This window comes from Stegostoma tigrinum, chromosome 12 (assembly GCF_030684315.1).
Source record: "Stegostoma tigrinum isolate sSteTig4 chromosome 12, sSteTig4.hap1, whole genome shotgun sequence".
NCBI lineage: Eukaryota > Metazoa > Chordata > Chondrichthyes > Orectolobiformes > Stegostomatidae > Stegostoma > Stegostoma tigrinum.
In genome coordinates, this window is record NC_081365.1 from 8,491,221 (window position 1) to 8,512,130 (window position 20,910).

The 20,910-nt window shown below is 42.8% G+C and overlaps 1 long non-coding RNA gene across 6 annotated transcripts in view; it reads left to right on the top strand.

Moving 5' to 3' along the window:
• The window catches only part of LOC132210430 (uncharacterized), a 321,143-nt gene that overhangs the window by 27,056 nt on the left and 273,177 nt on the right, over window positions 1-20,910 (top strand). For 3 of the 6 annotated variants that reach the window (XR_009446537.1, XR_009446535.1, XR_009446536.1), the window contains one exon: window positions 9,469-9,585. The exons of 1 other annotated variant lie outside the window; for it this stretch is intronic. This is a non-coding gene — a long non-coding RNA (uncharacterized LOC132210430). Of the gene's footprint in view, window positions 1-9,468; window positions 9,586-10,526; window positions 10,673-20,910 lie in introns of those variants that run through there. 2 more of the 6 variants (XR_009446538.1, XR_009446539.1) reach the window with 1 other exon arrangement.

Consider the following 20,910-nt stretch of genomic DNA (forward strand, 5'->3'; position numbering starts at 1 on the left):
CCACAAAATTCAAACTGCAGGTTCGTATAGTAGCTATGTTCTTCTGGGTCTGAAATGCATTCTGCAATCTCTTCCATATTTTGTATGCTACATCGCATGCACTGCCATATTGAAACCATGGAAAGTACCTGAGGATCAGAGGGACCTTGGTGTGCATGTCCACTGGTCCCTGAAGGTAGCAGGACAAATGGATAAAGTAATTAAGATGGCATATGGAATACTTGCCTTAATGAGCCAAGGCATAGAGTTTAAGACAAAGAAGACTGTGCTGGAAATGTATAACACATTAGTTAGGGCATAGTGAGAGTATTGTGTGCAGTTCTGGAATCCACATTACAGGAAGGCTGTGACTGTACTGGTGAGGGTGCAGAGGAGATTTACTAGCATGTTGCGTGGCCTGGACAGTTTCAATGATAAAAAGAGTTTGGAGAGACTGGCGTTGTTTTCCTTAGAGGAGAGAATATTGAGAATGGCCAAGATTGAGATATTTAAAATTATGAGGGGCACTGATAGTGTAGACAAGAAGGAACATTTCATCTTAGTGGAGAGATCAATGTTTGGGGGTGTTAGATATAAGGTAATGTGCAGTAGGTTTAGAGGAGAGGGGTGGGAATCTGGAACTTTCTGCTTCTAAAGGTGATAGAAGGAGGAACCTGTATAACATTTGAGACATATTTAGAAGTGTCCTTGCAACACCAAGACAAGCAAGGTTATGAGTCAAATACTGGAAAGTCAGACCAGAATAGTTAAGTGGTTGTTTTTGATTGACTGAGACTCAATGAGCCGAAGGGCCTTTTTTCTGTGCAGTGGACCTCTGAGACTCTAACCTTATTTACATATTTGGTTACTGTACAAAGTAGTAATGAGCTAGCTGAAGAAACAGAAAGCTACAGTCTCGTCACTTGGATAGAAGAGAAGATATTTCTCGATGACGGGTGATAATTCAGAAACAAAAAGGAGTAGCTCCCTTTCCCTCAGCATCAAATTCTCACTTGCACCAAATTGCAACCTTCGTACTCAGTTCACAAAGCATCCTTTGCCACCAGACCAACTTGTGTGGTAACAAATTCTGTCAAGATTTAGGATTCACACTCAAGCTGCAACTGCTATGTTAGCTTCCTGTTGCAGTGATTGACATTCATTTAGACAACCAATTTTAGTTAATTGACAGGAAACCATGACTACAAGGTGATTTCTGGCAACGAGGTATTTTAATGGGCTTTCAGTTTCTTCTGCGGTTTCAGAGATCGAAGTCTAGTTGTTAACCTAAATTGCAGCTTTAGAAATACTTAGCAGAGAGATCCCACTTTCAACAACTTTGCAACTTTCTCCTCTGATCAGTCTGTGCCCTCTCCAAAGTCGACTGATCATATTGAAGTAGATTTTACTTCAATCCAAAGTTTCAATATCCATTGTGTCTTTCTTCCTTTAACCTATTGTGGTGAATTTGATTCTATTGTGATTGCTATGGGATTAACGCTCATGCATCTTTAAGCTGTTAGCCAAAATGGGCTAATTTCTGATTGAATCCAGTAAGGTGAGACAGTTCTTGTCCTGCAGTGGGAGTGGCCTCACCCCTGAGCTAGAAGGTTTGAGCTGAACACCCATTTTCTCAAGCCATAGTCACAGAGTCATGTATCGTAGTATGTCTAAGTAGGTTGATTTAAAAATATCAAGCAAAAGTTGACTGTTTTCTCAGAAAATAGTTCCAACCGTGCTGCTGAAGAACGGTGATAATGGGAACTGCAGGTGCTGGAGAGTCCAAGATAACAGAGTGTGAGGCTGGATGAACACAGCAGGCCCAGCAGCATCTCAGGAGCACAAAAGCTGACGTTTCGGGCCTAGACCCTTCATCAGAGAGGGGGATGGGGAGAGGGAACTGGAATAAATAGGGAGAGAGGGGGAGGCGGACCGAAGGTGGAGAGAAAAGAAGATAGGTGGAGAGGAGAGTATAGGTGAGGAGGTACAAAACCAGCCCAGCCTGTCTTCGCTTCCCTAATCTGTTCTTCCTCTCACCCATCCCTTCCTCCCACCCCAAGCCGCACCTCCATTTCCTACCTACCACCTCATCCCACCTCCTTGACCTGTCCGTCTTCCCTGAACTGACCTATCCCCTCCCTACCTCCCCACCTATCCTGTCCTCTCTACCTTGTGGGGGAGGGGATAGGTCAGCCCAGGGAAGACGGACAGATCAAGGAGGTGGGATGAGGTGGTAGGTAGGAAATGGGGGTGCGGCTTGAGGTGGGAGGAAGGGATGGGTGAGAGGAAGAACTGGTTAGGGAGGGAGAGACAGGTTGGACTGGTTTTGTACCTCTTCACCTATACTCTCCTCTCCACCTATCTTCTTTTCTGTCCATCTTCGGTCCGCCTCCCCCTCTCTCCCTATTTATTCCAGTTCCCTCTCCCCATCCCCCTCTCTGATGAAGGGTCTAGGCCCAAAAGGTCAGCTGAAGAACGGTCACTGGATTTGAAATGTTGACTCTGCTTTCTTTCCACAGATGCCAGCAGACCTGCTGAACTTCTCCAGCAGGCTTTACTTTTTTTTCCCCAATAAGGCTAATTAGTTAACATAAGAACATAAAAAAAAATTGCAGGAGCAGGCCGTCTGGGCCATTGATCCTGCTCTGGCAGTCAATAAGATCATGGCTTATCTTTTTGTGGCCTTACCTCCACTTACCCACCCGCTCACCATAACCCTTAATTCCTTTACTATTCCAAAATCTATCAATCTTTGCATTAAAACTCTGGGACATGTTGTTGGAGAAGATTTATCCCATGCCTGTGATGAGGAGAAATTTCTTCACTCAAAAGGTTGAGTATTCTTGAATTCTTGACCTTTAAATCATTGTGGGTGCTCTCTGAACTAATGTGATTAAAGCTGGGGAATATCAGGAATTAAAAGAAATCGGAGTGGGAAACAAAAATAGTTTGTTTCATTGGATTAGTTCAAAGAAGATTCACTAAAATGGTCCCCTGTATGAAGGGATTATGAGCAAAAATTAACACGTTGAGATTCTGTTCATTGGAATTTATGATCTCATTGAAACATGTGGGATTTGTAAAGGGTTTGACAGGGTGAATGCTGAGAGGATGTTTCCCCTCATGGGAGAGTCTAGGACCTGAGGGCATACTCCCAGAATAAAGGGTTGCGAATTTAAGACTTAGATGAAGAGGAATTTCTTCTCTCAAAGGGTTGTGAAGCTTTGGAACTCCTTGCCATAGAAAGCTGTGGGAACAAAGTCCTTGTGTATATTTAATGTTGAGATAAGGGTTATGGAGATAGGGAAAGAAAGTAGACCTGAGGAATGTCAGATCAGCCGTGATCCAATTGAATGGAGGAACAGGCTTGAGAGGCTGACCAACCTACTCCTGTACCTTTCATCAGAGCTCTGATGAAGGGTCTAGGCCAGAAATGTCAGCTTTTGTGCTCCTGAGATGCTGCTTGGCCTGCTGTGTTCATCCAGCTTCACACTTTGTTATCTTGGATTCTCCAGCATCTGCAGTTCCCATTATCTCTACTCCTGTACCTATTTCTTATTGGTGGGAAAGTGGAAGAGGTCCAAGATCAGCTGTGAATTGTTTTGAGTAGCAGGGCAGGCTTGATGGGCTGAATGGTCCACCCTGTGATTTTTTTGTACAAAAGTAGCCAAGATTTTGAAAATTTAGTACTTTCTGAAGATTTTCTATCTTTCTTATCCAATTCAAATTAAAATATAAAATGGCCCATTAATCCCACAATGTTTTTATTATCTCTTGCTCATTTGTGCATTTATACAATTTACCACTTTGTACATGCAAAAAGGGGGTCAAAACAGACATCCCTCACCAAATCTAAAATCCTTTTACTTCTGCCTATTAAGGCTCCACTGCTTTCTAACTCTCATTATTTTCTATCATTTGAAGTGATTCCATTGTTGACCAGAGTCACAACTTCAAATCCCTGCAGATGACTTTGTGATGCTCTGGAGGGAATGCAGAGGACATTCGCCTGGATGTTGTATGAGGAGGAGCATTTCAGCGATGAAGAGAGGCTGGATAAGCTCGTACTATTGTTTTTTTTGGCACAGAGAAAGTTGGAGGGTGAACCCAATAGATGTGTATAAGATTATGAGGGGCATGGACTGGGTCAAGAGAAAGCAACTGCTCTCCTCAGTTGAAGAGTCAATAACAGAGGGCAAAAGTTTAAGCAAATTTTTAAAGTAAAGGCAAGAGATTCGGAGGGAGCTTGAAGAAGAACCTTTTTTCACCCAGAGGATGATGGGCATCTGAAATGCACTGCCTGGGAGGGTAGTTGTGGCAAGGAACCTCACAACCTTCAAAAATACTTGGATGAGCGCGTGGAATGCCATTACATTCAAGACTACTGAAGGAAGTACTATATTTTGGGCAGTACAGATTTGATGGGCTGAAGGGCATTTTCTGTATTGTATGATCTTAAGATTCTATGACACAAAGCTTAAGGTATTGAGAACTGTCTGGAAGAAAAGTGAAAGACTTCAAGAGGACAGAGACAGGCTCAGAGAATGGACAAATATGGCAGATGAAATGCAAAACAAATAAATGGGAAGGGACACAACTAAGAAGTGAAAATGGGGGAAAAAAGCACAAGACAGTTGAAGGATTCTGAAGAGCCATATCAGACTCAAAATGTTAATTCTGTTTCTCTCACCACAGAGGCTGCCAGGCCTGCTGAGTTTCTCCAGCACTTCCTGTTCTTTTCTCATTCTGATCTCTGGTATCTGTCGTACTTTATTTTTGTACAGGTATAATTTCAAATAGAGTGAAAGAGCAGAGAGAGACCTAGAGATGTCTTGCACAGACCAAGGTGGCAGGGCAGGTTCAGAAAGTAGAAACAATATAAATAGGAGCACAGACAACAAAAGTGAGGACATCATTATGAAACTCTGTGAAAGTTCAACTGGAGTATTGAATTTGATTTTTGGCACCTCACTTAAGGAAGAATGTGAAAGAGAGTGGAGAGGGTACAGAATAGATTTAAGAGAATCTTCCAGGAATAGGGGACTTTAGTGGATAGATTGGAGAAACTGGGACAGTTCTCTTTAGACAAGTTTGAAAGGAAATTTGATTGAAGTGTTCAAAGTCAGAGGGGGCCTGGACAGAGTAATTAGAGACAGGCTGCTGCCATTGAAAGAGGTTTGGCAAATGGGATTGAAGATCTGGATGATTGTCTCATTAACTTTTACAGCTAATTCCACATAGAGCAGTGTATCAAATGAAAGACCTTCCTACCTGTGTGTGCATCTCTTAGTGTGTGCATGTGTGTCTTGTTTATGTGTGTTTATTAGTTGTACTTCGGTGAATGTGTGTGTGTGTTTATACACTTGCCATGACAGATAGCTGTTAACTTGTGATTCCAGTTTCCTGTAATGCTATTAAAACTGAAAAATTACTGGATATTGTTAAAATGGAGAAAGACTGCAGGAAATTACAGAATAGAGGGATTTGGAGGCTCTTGTGCACATGTCACAAGAAACTAGCAGTTCAGCAGATAACAGGGAAGGGAAATTGAATCAGTGATAATGGGAACTCCAAATGCTGGAGAATCCAAGATAACAAAGTGTGGAGCTGGATGAACACAGCAGGCCAAGCAGCATCTCAGGAGCACAAATGCTGACGTTTCGGGCCTAGACATGAAGGGTCTAGGCTCGAAACATCAGCTTTTGTGCTCCTGAGATGCTGCTTGGCCTGCTGTGTTCATCCAGCCTCACATTTTATTATCAGGGAAATTGAATGTTGACCTTCATTTCAAACGAATGGAGTATGAAAATAGGGATTTCTGCTAAAACTGTACAAAGTACTAGACAGGCTATAGCTGGAATACTGTGAACAGGTTTGGTCTGCTTGCCTAAGGAAAGATTTAGCAGAAAGCAATGCAAAGAAGGTTCACTTGGTTGGTTGCAGCAAAGGCGGGATTTTATTGAAAGAACAGGTTGTGTAGGTTGGGCCTGTATTCATCAGAATTTGGGAGAATGAGAGGTGACCTCATTGAAATGTGCAAGATGCTTAGGAGACTAAGGGCAACTGTGGATAGGTTGTTTTGCCTTGTGGCAAAGCCTAGGACCAGAGGACACCATCTCAGGATAAAGGATTGTACGTTGAAGAGATGAGGAATTTTCTCTCAAAGGGTAGTGAATCTGTAGAATGCTTTACTGCAGAAGACTGTCAAGGCTAGGTCATTAGCATATTCAAAGCTGAGGTAGACAAATTTTTAATCAGTAAGGGAATCAAGGGCTATAGAAAAAAGGCAGGAACGTGGAGTTGAGGATCGTCAAATCAGCCATAATTTTATTGAATTGTAGAGCAGACCCAACAGGTCGAATGGCCTACTTCTGTTCCCGTGTCTTATGCCTTAGCGTGCTGACAGCTACTTGATTGAATTTACCATTTAATAATTTCCTTTTGTAACCCATTCTTTAGTTTAAAACAATGACTTGCATCCTCAACACATAACCAGGGAGTTTACTCAGAGGAGTTGTACTTCGAAGAACATTTTTCATTTGGCACAAAGGACTGAAGTTTTGTTAATCTTAAATGTTGAATGAATTGAATATTCACACCATACTGAGCAAGATCCCAAGAAAATAAACTTTTGCACACCCTTGAATGAGGCATTTCACATCGTATGGACATCCCACTGGCCACCCTGTGCACAAAAAGATCCCACAACCAGTAATGGAATTAATCAGTAGCTAAACTGGGAGCTTCAGGAGATTGCAAACGCAGCAAACCATTCAGTTTTGTATGAAGAATTGCTGTCTCGTTTTGTTCCTAAACAGCCTAGTTCTAGCTTTGAGAGAATGTCCTTCTGCCCTTACTTTCTCCCACCACAGAAAATTGAGACTCCATATCTTCTCTATTGGACACTCATAGACTCATATTGGCTCAAGGGAAGGCGATGGCCTGAGTGGCATTACCGTTGGACTGTGAATCCAGACACCCAGGTAATATTCTGGGGACCTGGGTTTTAAACCCGTTGCAGCAGATCGTGGAATTTGAACTCAGTTAAAAGAAAATCTGAAATTAAGAGTGCAGTGATGACCATGAATCCACCATTGCTTGTCCATCTGGTTCACTAATGTTATTTAGCGAAAGAAATCTGCCATCCTTACTTGGTCTGGACATTTAGGGATGGGCAGTAATTGCTGGCCCAGCTGGTGATGCCCTCAATTCAGCTGTAGCTCAGTACCGCAGTCTCCCCTGAATCAGAGATCTATACGTATAAGCCACACCAGAGACTTTGACATTTCAATGCTGCACCAGGGGAGTGCTGCACTGTTGGGGATGCTGTTGTACAGGGCACAGGTTAGACCCAGGAGATGTTGGGCCGAGACCCAATGTACTTTCTAAGGTGGACATAAAGAATCTCTTGTTCTATTTGAAGATGACAAAGGAAGCTGCCAAATGTCCGGACTAACATTTATTCCTCAATCAACATGATAAGAGTGGATTATTTGGTCATTATCCCATAGCTTTTTGTTGCAGCATGCTGTGCACACATCAGCTGCTTTTTTTCCAACATTTCAACATTAACTATCCTTTGACAGTACTTCATTGGCTGTAATGTACTTTGGGACATGATGAAGTTACGATCAACTGTGGAATCAAGGGTTAGGGAGAAAGGGCAGGCAACTGGATGTGAGGAATTTTGGATCCCAGTGAATGGCAGAGCAGGCTTAAGGGGCCAAATGGCCTACTCCTTTTCCTGCTTCTTACGGTCTTTTGGTTGTAATAGTTGTGAGATTCTTGAAACAGAAAAAGATCCGTGTCCAGTCAAAAATTTTTATTAATAAAAATGAGAGCTGGTATACAGGGATCTTATCTTATTTCTTCCGAACAGCCTCCCTTGACTGATACATGTGGGTGTACTAATCTCAAAAGGTCAAAAGACACAGTGCAATTGCCAGTACTCTATGATAGACACTTTGGAAATACACTCTTCAATTATTTTCATGTTCAGTCTTAGAATGAAGTTTGAGGCCTTGCCTTCTATCCAGTAGGCTGGAACACCACCTCAGAGGTAAAGTGACAGTTATCTGATGCAGTGAGCAAGGAGGAGGAGATCGTCGGTCAGTCATCTTGTTGGAAATGCTCCGGAGCACCTCAAACGCCCTTCCTAGCCAGTTTCTATGGCTCATGACTTTCTCATTACAACATTCCAAGGTCTGAAGACATCTCCTCCCTTTGATTTTTCACTGTGGAATTTGACCATCCTATAGACTGAGGCTATGTAAGGGTTAATGTGTGTTGGGTGAAAGTTGATGGAAAGTTTACCGATTCCGAAGTGTTACTTTTTTTTAACCAGTTTACCAGTTCACAATGGATGTTATGTTCTTAATCAGCATAAAGTTGTCTCTAGCTGCGGCAATGAGAGGGTTAATCAAATCCCATGAGAACCACGGCTCATATTTATTTTTAAAAAGAGAAAGGCGATGATGATCAGGGAATGCAGCAAAAATGTGAATTGTAGAGAAAGCTGCAACATCAAGAAATGGCCTTTGACCCCAAAAACCCATCCCTTCTACCTCTTACCACCCCCACCGCCAACCCCTGTCTTAACTGTTGCACCCTCTGCACAACCCTCTTGCGGTTGGCTGTGGAAAGGAGGACCCTTTACCGAATTCCTGAGACAGGAGGCCTCCTTGTGAAGCAATGACTGAGGCGAAAGAGTCTGCAGGCTCTCTCTGGACTGTCATCCCATCGAAAAATGAAAACAAACATATAAACGGTGTTTCTTTTTCAAACAAAAGGGAAAGCGAGTTAAAGTTACATAACTTTGAAATGTCCCACTCCTTCCCTCCCACACACACACACACACACACACACACACACACACACACACACACACACTCTCTCTCTCTCTCTCTCTGACTTAAGGGTGACCTTATGTCACAAATAATGACTGCAGGTTAATTGATTCAGAAAGCCTTGTCTGGGTAGGTCTCTCCCTGGGCCTCTTGAGCCAGGCGAAAACATTCCAATGTACTGTGCAAAAAAAACCCAGCCTGGCTTAGGCGGGAGAAAAGCAGGAAGTTCCATGAGTTTTGATTATGTGTAGACTATTAGTTTTCCTGGTTCGAGTTCCATTCTCTTTCCCCCACCTCCACCCCCATTCCTCTCCTCCTCCTCCCTCCCTCTCTTCCCACCTCCTTTCGTCTTCCAAGCCTAGTACCGATAGCTGCTTTAATTGAGACCGTGCGCACACACACACACACACACACACGCACACATACACACACACACACACACACATACACACACACACATAAACACACACATACTCTCTGATTTCTGGTGTTGCTAAACATGCAGAACTGAACCGGATGGGCCATCCTGCTCTTTATATATAGACGTCAACAAAAAAACCTTTGTGTGTCGACAATTTCCTCGAAGTGTTTATTCTTTTAGGGTTCGATGCCTGAGGCTGAGAAGGTTGTTTTTTATTCACAGTGTAAGAACCGTACAGTGATAGGAATTCATGGAAAGGAGCCTCAATCCAGGAGGACAAAACAAAAAAAAACTTTCAGCACTTCCTCTGACTTCCACACAGCAGTAACTGGAACGCTTGTGAGTAAGACAACAAAACGAAATCTTTATTTTCTTCTCCAATGATGATTTGAACTGTGCATTCTTTATTTCTAAATTGAGAATTAGAATGCAGCAGATTTTAAACTTTTGGCTATACAGTGTTTCCCTTTTGCTGCATCTCGGATAAATCTTAAATCTCAGCAGAATATTTTATTCAGCTAAAGTCTCGTGTGCTTATTCGAAATGCAAGTCGATGAGTGAGTAAAGCATGAGTTTCTGCGTAATTTACAAGGGCTCTTGTTTCTCCTGATCTTACCAGTTCCCCATTCTCACTGTTCACACTTTCTTTCTGTTTTGTCAAACACCCACCCCGACGATCCCATCCTTGCCTCATCATCTAAATCACATTTTATCCCCCTTTCTCTCTCTCTCTCTCTCTCTGTCTCACTCTCTCTTTCTCTCCGCCCACTACGGCTGCAGGATCCGGTTAGGTTTCTTTGGCAGAATCTTTGCTCTCCATCTTGGCCCAGCTCCTTGCCTTCCGAGAGAAATGGCAGACCGGTTATGAACAGGCAGCTTTGTGTATGAATTCCTGGCCATTTGTGGGTCAGCTCCCGGGGGGGATTCTGTCTGCTTTCTGAACTAATGTAGAATGTCCTTTGTGTCTGCTGAATTGTCAGTTGCAAACCTCCTGTCCCTGTTTTTTTGTATACAAAAATGCTTTAAAAATGCAAAAGAGAAATCAAAGCCATTTCTTTTTAAGTTTTGAACGTGTATTAATTTGAGTGCATTTTCATGTGTGTAATGAATTTAATTTGGGTCAGGGAATATTAGACAGAGGTTACCTTGCTGGAATTTCAGCCAATCCCTCTGGTTGTGAATCGTGAATGGCTCGTGAACGTGTTGTGAGGGAATTTTTTTCTCTCTCGCTGTTCATTGCCAATTCCCCCCAACCCCCCACCTCTCCTCCCCTCACTCCGCCGCACACTGTCTCCCCGTCATTCCCCTCCACCCCCAACCCTCTCTGGCTGAGGACGGAGAAGCTGGTAGGACTGATCGAGAATGCGGTTCAGCTGTTCCAGAAAAGCAACTCTAACGCTCCTGAGGCACCAGTGGCCATTTTGAGGTCAGTGCTGAGAAACGTAGACATCGGCAGGGTTAACTGAAAGCAGCGAGGGAGCCCTGTTTGGCCTCCGTTCTGCAACTTTAGCAAAGCTTCCTCGCTGTTTATTTTTCCCTCCAGTGCCCTGTTTTTATGCTCAGATTTTTTTTTCTGCCTTCACAGCCCACTTTCGAATCAGTGTAGCTCATGGCACTTAAAATGCAAGTAATAACTTAATGGAAAGGAAAAGTGTGTGGTCAAGTTTGAAAGAGGGGGAGAAATACAAAATCTGCAGCCGCTTACAAAGAAATCAGTGACCTGTACTCTGCCCACCCTCTCCCTTGCTCTCTCTCTCTTTCTTTATCGTTCCCATTTGATTGCAGAGAGGAACACTGCTCACTGGACGATATGTGGTCAAAGAGACCAGTTCTTCATCAAGGTATACAGTCAGAAAGCGGGAGGTTTGTCAGTTTTAATCCCTGAAGGGTGATGTCTTGTGCTGAATTTGTGTAGCAACTCTTAATGTTCCAGAAGAATATTTAGTAACAGAATGCCCCTCTCCTTCAGTTTGATATTTTCATTTCAGAAGTTTGGGAGGTTATAGTCTGTCCTCCAAAACCACACGCAAACACACTGGAAACCATCCATTCATAACTTGTATCTGATCATTTCTTCCCTTCATCAAATATCTTCATCTTTCCACGCTTTCTCCTCCTCCTACCCTGCCACTACACAACTTCCAGCCCCTGCACACCACATTGAACTCCCACTTCACCTTGCCAACCAGGTGAATGTGTGCCTGGTCACGAGGTGACACTAAACATGAGTACATTGATGTCCCCACAGCAGCCTGGCCTGAGTTATTCCACTTCACTCGCTCCACTTCTAAGCCTCTCCACACCCCTCGTACTGTTCCATGGTTTTTCTGTTCTTTCCATTCTCACATGAAGATGTTAACTTGCTCTTGGGAGCCCAAATCTAAATCCTAACTGGCACCAAATTCCATTTGCTCGATGCCTCCTGGGCTTCCCAATCAACATTGGCTCCCAGGCCACCCAGGTGTGGAGTTTAAAATTTCATCCTTCTGTACAAGGCCTCCCAGCTTCTGTCACCTCTATCAATCCTTTAACTCTCTGTGACCTCTGCACTCTTCCATTCTTCTCTCTTATGGGGGGCACAGTGCTTAGCTCTGCTGCCTCACAGCGCCAGGGACCCGGGTTTGCTTCCACCCTCGGGCGACTGTCTGTGTGGAGTTTGCACATTCTCCCTGTGTCTGCATGGGTTTCCTCTGGGTGCTCTGGTTTCCTCCCACCGTCCAAAGATGTGCAGGCTGGGGTGGATTGGCCGTGGGAAATGCAGGGTGACAGGGATTGGTTGAGCAGGTGTTTGGTAGGTATGGGTGGGATGCTCTTCAGAGGGTTGGTGTGGACTCAATGGCCCAAATGGCCTGCTTCCACATTGTAGCGATTCTGTGATTCACTTCTGCCATCGCGTACAGTTTGATTTGTTGTCGCGCCATTGCCTTCTGTGCCTTTAATTGCCTGGAGCCAAAGCTCTGGGAGTCCCTCTCAAAACCACTCGACTCTTTTACCTCTCGCTGTCTCCTCCATTAAGCCGCATCTCAAAACTCTGCAGTCCAAGCTTTTGGCTGCTTGCCTCAGAGGTGGCTCAATGCCAAATTATGAAAGGCTTTCTATCAATGTAAGTTATTGCTTTTTTTGTTTTGAATGTATCAGCTCTTCTGAGAGGCCTTCCAAGATATTCTATCACCAGCTATCAGTGACTCCACCTATGTCAGGATGGTTCCAAACGCCATTGCACATTGAACTCAGCAGTTAGTCATGGAGTGTTTGAGAGAATGTTTGCTGTGATACAAAGTTACTAAGAAACTGGTCTTTCATACGTAGTAAGAATATTACTGTTACCACAAGGGCCAGAGACAAGTAACGACGATGGTTCCAATAATCAGAAACATAAGCTGAAAGGGCCATTTGTAAAAGTTGCACATGATTTCCTGGGAAAATACAAGTGATGTGGTCGTAATTTTCAATGTTACGAATAGAACTGAACAAAATCGATCCTTTTTAAATTAGTCTGTGTAGCTCTATAAGACGTCAGTAATGACTCTTTCAGCGCACTGCATACAGATGTGGTTGCCATGTTCCAGGAAGGATGTAATTAAACTGGAAAGTGTGCAAAATAGGTTTACAAGGATGTTACTGGGATGGGAAGGTTTGAGTTATAAAGAGAGGCTGGGATATTTTTCCCTGGAGCGCAGGAGGCTGATGGTGACCCTATCGAGGTTTTAAAAGGTATGAGAGGCATAGATAAGGTGAACAGCCAAGGTCTTTTCCTCAGGGTAAGGGAGACTGAAACTAGAGGGGCATAGGTTTAAAGTGAGAGGGGAAAGATTTAAAAAGGACCTGAGGAGCAACGTTTTCACACAGTGTGGTGTGTATATGGAAAGAGCTGCCAGAGGAAGTGGTGGAGGCCGGCTGTTAAGAAGGCATACAGTGTTTTAGCTTTTATTAATAGAGGGATCGAGTTCCGGAACCAAGAGGTTATGGTGAAGCTGTACAAAACTCTGGTGCGGCTGCACTTGGAGTATTGTGTACAGTTCTGGTCACCGCATTATAAGAAGGATGTGGAAGCTTTGGAAAGGGTGCGGAGGAGATTTACTAAGATGTTGCCTGGTATGGAGGGAAGGTCTTATGAGGAAAGGCTGAGGGACTTGAGGCTGTTTTCATTAGAGAGAAGAAGGTTGAGAGGTGATTTAGTTGAAACATATAAAATAATCAGAGGGTTAGATAGGGTGGATAGGGAGAGCCTTTTTCCTAGGATGGTGATGGCGAGCACGAGGGGCCATAGCTTTAAATTGAGGGGTGCAAGATATAGGACAGATGTCAGAGGTAGTTTCTTTACTCAGAGAGTAGTAAGGGAATGGAACGCTTTGCCTGCAACAGTAGTAGATTAGCCAACTTTAGGTACATTTAAGTTGTCATTGGATAAGCATATGGACGTACATGGAATAGTGTAGGTTAGATGGGCTTGAGTTTGGTATGACAGGTCGGCACAACATCGAGGGCCAAACGGCCTGTACTGTGCTGTAATATTCTATGTAATTACATCATTTAACAGGCACTAAGATAAGAAAAGGTTTAGATGGGTATGGACCAAACACAGACAAATAGAACTAGAGATAACAGGTGTAGAGCTGGGTGAACGCAGCAAGCCAGGCAGCATCAGAGGAGTAGGAAAGCTGATGTTTCAGGTCTGGGCCCTTCATCCAGCTCTACTCCTTGTTATCTCAGACTCCAGCATCAGCAGTTCCTACTATCTCCAAATGGAACTAGTTCAGTTTAGGAAGCCTGGTCGGCATGGACAAGTTGCACAGAAGGGCCTGTTTCCATGCCGAATGACTCTATCACTCTATGACGCTAAGTCGGATGTCAGGATTCAGAGTCAGGAATAGTGGAATTCTGCAGTAGGTTATCATGGAAGAACACTGGTGTGTTACTTGAGGGGTCAGTGAATAGTTCAATGTGTTTACAGAAAGGTTGGAGACTAAGGGACATGGTGGAGAGATGGTAAAGAGGGACACCTAGATAAGATAGGATTGAGGAATATGCTGAGCAGTGGGAAAGGTGGGGTTGAGGAACTCATTGAGAAGTTACTTAATTGGATCATTAGGATTCAGGAGCTCACTGATTGAGAAGAGATTATTTTATTGGACGTACTTACTTTTTACCGTTTCCTGAAGTGCTTACATTCAATCATGTAACCTTGTGAACAATTTCTTGTGATGTGCACTATCAAAGTAACAAGTTTCAACTATTGTTCAAAAACAACAGCACATTTAACATGGTAGCAAATGTAACCCCACTATTTAAAAAAAAGAGAGGAAGAGAAAAAAATGAATTATTAAGGGACCCATAGCCTATTGTCAGTAATGGGGAATCTGTTAAAGTTTATTATAAAAGATGTAACAGCAGAACTCTTAGAAAGCATTAACAGGATTAGACAAAGTCAATACAAATATATGAAAGTTCACTAATCTACTGGAGATTTTTGAGTGTGCAGCGAGAATAGTTAAGGGGGAACCAGTGGATGCTGAGTATTTAGATTTCAAGAATGCTTTTGATGAAATCCCACTTAAGAAGCCAGTGGACAAAATTAAAAGCACATGGGATTGGGGATCATACACTGGCATGGGGCGAAAATTGATTGACGGATTGAAAGGGTGGGAATATATGGGTTTTCAATGGCAGACAGTGACTGGTGGGGTACTGGCAGTTCCGAGGAAGGGTCACCAGACCCAAAACGTTCACTCTGATTTCACTTCACAGATGCTGCTTGACCTGCTGAGCTTTTCCAGCAACATCTGTTTTTGTTTCTGATTTACAGCATCCTCAGTTCTTTTGGTTTTTAACCAGGGATGGCAGGATTGTTAAGTAAGGAGAGATCAATTTGACTGGGCCTATATTCACTCGAGTTTAGAAGGATGGGAGGGGATCTGATTGAAATGTATAAAATTCTAACAGGACTAGACAGACTAGATACAGGGAGCATGCTTTCCCCTGTTCGTGAACCTGCTTGCGTGTGTGGTCAGGCTTTTGTATCTTCTGCCTGATGGAAGAGGTTGTAGGAGATCGTTATCAGGGTGTGAGGGGTCTTTGATGATGTTGGCAGCCTTTCCGTGGCTGTGAGCCATGTAAATAGAGTCTATGGATGGAAAGTTGACTTCCGTAATGGTCTTGGCTGTACACACCACCTTCTGTAGTTTCTAACGGTCCTGGGTAGAGCAGTTGCCAGACCAGGCCATTATGCACCCGGACAGTATACTTTCAATGGTGCATTTGTAGTGCCAGTTAGGTTTTGAGAGTATCTTTAAAGGAGAAAGTGAGGTTGAGATCTTTAGGGATGGAGTTGCAGAGCTCGGAGCCCAGGCAGCTTGGAAGTACAGCCACCAATAGTAGAATCACAAAAATCAAGGAAGTAAAAGGGACCAGAATTAGAGGAGGACTGATACCTTAGAGGGTTGTTGGAGATTGCAAAGACACAAAGGGGTGAGGCTATGGTGGAATGTGCAAAAAAGGATGAGGCTTTTAAAGAAAAATGGTTTCTGGATAGCATTCAATCTGGGTCAACATGCACAGGGATGATGGGTGAATATCACTTGATATAAATTAAGACACCATCAGCAGATTCAGAATTTTCTGAAGAAGGGCCTGGACCCGAAACATCAGCCTTCCCGCCCCTCTGATGCTGCTTGGCCTGCTGTGTTCATCCAGCTCTACACCTTGTTATCTCAGATTCTCCAGCATCTGCAGTTCCTACTATCTCTGAAACTAGGAATGTTAGATTTGTTGAGCTTAGGAAATGTTACTACTGAATAAATCAGATTCCAGTATGAAATCTAGCCTGATAGATCATATTTTGATTTTTTGCTCAGATTAATGATGTGGTCTTTCACTGAAACATAAACATGCTAAGCTGCAGATTTGATTTTAATCAGGAAACAGATTTTTGTTAGGAAAAGAACAATAAGCTAAAACAAACCAAGCTACCTTAACGTAACACAATCTAAAAACTTTCAAATGCCTAGCAAAACAAAATCCCATTTATTCCAGAATGCCATCAACATACTAATAGTTAAAATCTAGAAATTTTTATTTCCCTATCAAATAGGAACGTAGGAACATGAGTAAACCATTCAGCTCCTGACCCTGCTCTGCCATTCAGTAAGATCATGGTTGATCTGAGGTCTAACTCCATACATCTGTCTTGGTGACCCATACCCTGATACCCTTGCTTCATAAAAAATTGTTTATCTCAGATTTAAAGTTAATAATTGAATTGGCATTGACCACTATTTGAGGAAGAGAGTTCCAAACCTCCATTACTCTTTGAATGCAGAAGTTCCTTCTAACATCTTTCCTGAATACCCAACCCTAATTCCTAGACTGTGATCTCTGGCCCTACAATCTTCAACCAGTGGAAATATTTTATCTACCCTGTCTTTCCCTGTTAATATCTTGAAAACCTTGAATACATAACCCCTTAATCTTCCATATTCTGGAAAAAAAGGCTAAATTAGTCTACTCTGTCCTCATAACCTAACCCCTGAAGTCCACGCATTATCCTTGTAAACCTGTGCTGAGATCCCACCAGGGCTGTAAACATCCTTCCCAAGATCTGGTACCCAGATCTGCTCACAGTTTTCTCAGTGGGTCTAACTAGGGTTTTGCCTGACTGCAGCATAATGTCTGCATCTCAATGCTCCAGCCCTTTAGATATGAACTTGACTGCTTCTTTTTAGTCATGGCCCTATGAGATGCAAAGCCCTTTCTTTGACTCTCACAACTGAAATGTTAGGCTTTCTCACCTTAGTATAACCAATTACAGATGTTTAACCGACTTCTTTTGTATGGAAATTTTCATAAACTGAGAGTGCATAGTTCCTCAACTGCTTGAAACAAACTACTTCTTTCCAGGAGAAAAGATGCTTACATATAAACTGAATTCAAAAACTTTTTAAGTAAATTTAAGAAAAAAAAACTTGCCAGCCTTACTTTCTGCTATGATAACATCTCAATTACATTTCTTTTCCTATCATGAGACCTCACAATGTCTACAAACTTCCATTAACCCTCCAGGAGGCCTTTAATCATCTGCTTTCTGATACAGATTGATTTAAAATCACCATTCTGTAATGGCTAACCTAATTAATTATTTGACCCTTGCACACAAAAAGACCAAACCCATATCCCACTTAAGGAGGTAGAATCTTTTTTAAAAATAATAAATCACACATATTTCATTACACAGTGCAAAAGGCCTAACCAGGGGTTTCACCAGCAGATGAGCTGAGGCAGGGATGGAATAGAGTGATGTTATGGAGGTGGAAGTAGGTTGTCCTAGTGATGACATAAATAAGTAGCTGGAAGCACATCTTGAAGTTAAATGTCACACCAATGTGGTGAGGAGACTAGCTCAGTCTCAGGCTATTGCCAGAGTGTGGGATGGGGTCAGTCGTTCAGGAACAGAGTTTGAATTAGGATGTGGAAGCAATGGCATCAGTTTTTCCAATACTTAATTGAAGGAAATTTCAGCCCACCCATTTCTAATGCGGAATAAAAATTGAAAGAACTGCAGATGCTATAAATCAGAAACAACAAAAAACATTGCTGGAAAAGCTCAGTGGGTCTGGCACCATCTGTGGAGAGAAATCAGAGTTAATGTTTTGGGTCTGGGGACCCTTCCTCAAAATGTTCTGAACCTGATGAAGGGTGTAAACCTGAAATGTCAACTTTCCTGCTCCTTTGATGCTTGACCTGCTGTGTTCCTCCAGCTCAACACTGTATTGAGTGAGAGAGGTGGTGGTGGCCTGGGTATCATCATTGTTCATTTAAAAAGTAACGCTCAACTTCTGGATGATTTCACAGCTCATAGCTGATCTGTAAGCGGGAGTCTAGGCTAGTTCCTTTGGGATCCTAGAGCAGCAACCGAAAGACAAGCCATTCTCAGGTTCCATATATATATATATGTTTTTAATCAACCTGTTCCTCTTGAACCCAGGCTGCATAGCCCGCTGTGCCACAAAGGCCACCTTCCTTAAGCTGTACTTAAATAATTTGAATGAAAAGAGGTGAAAGCACTTCCACCCAGTGGAGAGTCAGTGGAAGAGGATGGTATGGTCAGTTTTGTCAAAGGCTACAACTGGTAAAGAAGTAGAAAATTTTTCGTGAGATGTTAAAATTGTGATAATGTCACTAGTAACCTAGAGCCGCACGCTAATACACTGACGACATGGGTTTAAATTTCACATTCAGTAAAGTCTGAATGGTGACCATTTAACCATTGTGAATTGCCACAAAAACCCATCTTGATCTCTAATGTTCTTTTGGGGAGGGAATGACACTGCTATCCTTACCAGGTCTGGTCTACATGTGACTTCAGATCTACAGTACTGTGTTTGACTTACACCTGCTGTCTGGGCAGTTAGAGACAGGGAATCAATGCTGGCCTAGCCAGTGATATCCACATGCAATGAGTGATTAAAGAAAATGTTTGCCTCTGTCACAGTCGTACAATGGTGACTTTTGTTTCATTTATGACTTTGATATTGTGATTGTGTTGGATACCTGATTGGAAAAAATTTAACTTGGAGTCCCAGGAGTGATGGGCACAGATGCTGGAGGTGACAACATGCTCCGGGTAACAGAGAGGCAAAGGTGGTAAAAGATGGGTGGTAATTTGTAAAAAGACCAGGGAAAATGTATTGTCTTTTCAGCAGATGAGTTGATGCTGGCAAATTTAACAGAAAACATCTGAAGTGAGCGAGGCATTTGGAATATTAGTCAGTATGGGGACCTGGAGGGGACACCGGATGGTCAGCTCTTCAGTGGAAGTAGGACTGAGGGAGCAGAAACTGAGTCTCATAGATAAGAAGAGTTGAAAGAGAGAAGGAGAAAGATGCAAGTCTATGGCTGAGGCTGGAGGCCTTAAGAGAATGTTCAGCCCATTGATCGTGAGGAAAGTTGGGTTGTGATTGAGGCAGCTGACTAAATAATCTTGAGCTTAGTAAGAAGACATTTATCAGCTCCTTGTATTTGATTTTGGGAGTGAGGGTTGGGGAGACAGCTTTAAATTTATTTACAGAAAGGGAAAAACACAGAGATCCTGGAATATTGATGAGAAGTTTCAGCAGCCAGAACAAGACAAAATTGCGCTTTATGTTTCTCTAAGTGAGTCTCATTGGCTAGGCCTGTATTAATTGCTATCACTTATTGCCCTAGAGAAGGGTGCAACCTTCTTGAACTGCTAAAGTTCACTTGTTGCAGGTAGGTACACTGCAGTTGGAAAGGGCGTTCTAGGATTTTGACCCAGTGACAGTGAAGGGATGGTAATCTTTTTCCAGGCCAGGATCATGTGGTGAGTGAACGTGGTGGGCTTCAGTGCATCTCTAACATTTGTTTTTCTGGATGGGAGCGGCCGTGGGTTTGGAAGGTGCTGACTGAGGAGCGTTCACAAATTTCTGCAGTGCATCTTGTAAATGGGACACACTGCTGCTGCTGCTGAGTGTTGATGGTGGAGGGAGTGAATGTTGAAGACGGTAGATGTGGTATTAATCAAGCGGGCAGCCTTGGATGGTGTCAAACGTCTTGCACCCATCCAGGCAAGTGATGTGGTCCAGCCAGATATCAGGTGGTGATGAGTTTAGCCTGTTGATATTTATATCCTTTCAATTCAGCGTCCCTGGGACTTAAGGAAGTGGAGATTCAGACCACACCGAGAAATTAGTCAGATTGAGAAAGAGAGTGGGTGTGAGTGGGAACTGGGCATCAAATTTGGAGGTGCAGGTCTGTTTAAATAATCAGCAGCTATCAAAATGTGTGGGTGAACAGAAAGATTAAGACTGTAGAGTTGAATGTACAGTTGGAACTTTTTTCCCTTTATCTGTCTTTGAATGTGAGCGTAGTCAGCATTTATTGACTATCTCTTATTAGCTCTCAATTTGAGTAACTTGCTTGGTCATTTCTGAGGGAAAATAACAGTCAACCACATTGACTTTGCTATGGACCTGATCACCATCAGTGAGATTAGCTTTCAATTCTAGATTTATTAATTGCATTTAAATTCCACAAACCAAAATGATAAAGACTGAAGAAAACAACAAAATAGAGGGATTTGGCAGTCCTTGTCCATTAATCACAAAAAGCCAGCATCCAAATTCAGCAGCTAATAGGGAAGGAAAATGAAACATTGGCTTTTATTTAAAAGGGAATGGAGTATAAATGTAAGATAACAACATGCAGAGCTGGTTGAACACAGCAGGTCAAGGACCATCAAAGGACCAGGAAAGTTGATGTTTTGGGCCTAGAACCTTCTTTAGAACAGACCCGAAATGTCAGCCTTCCCTGCTCCTCTGATGCTGCTCAGCCTGCTGTGTTCATACACCTTGTTATCTCAGATTCTCCAGCATCTGCAGTTCTACTATCTCTGGAGTATAAATGTAGGCGAGTTTACTAAAATTATATAGGGCACTAGTCAAGTCACAGTTGGAATACTGTGAACAGTTTTGGGCCCCTTATCTAGGAAAGCTGTACTGGCAATGGAAGCAGTCCAGAGAAAGTTCGTTCTGTTGATCCTGGGTATGGAGGGACACTGGTATGAGATTATTTTGAGTATATTCGGCCTGTATTCATTGGAATATAGAAGAATGAGAGAAGATGTCATTGAACCATGCAAGATTCTTAGGT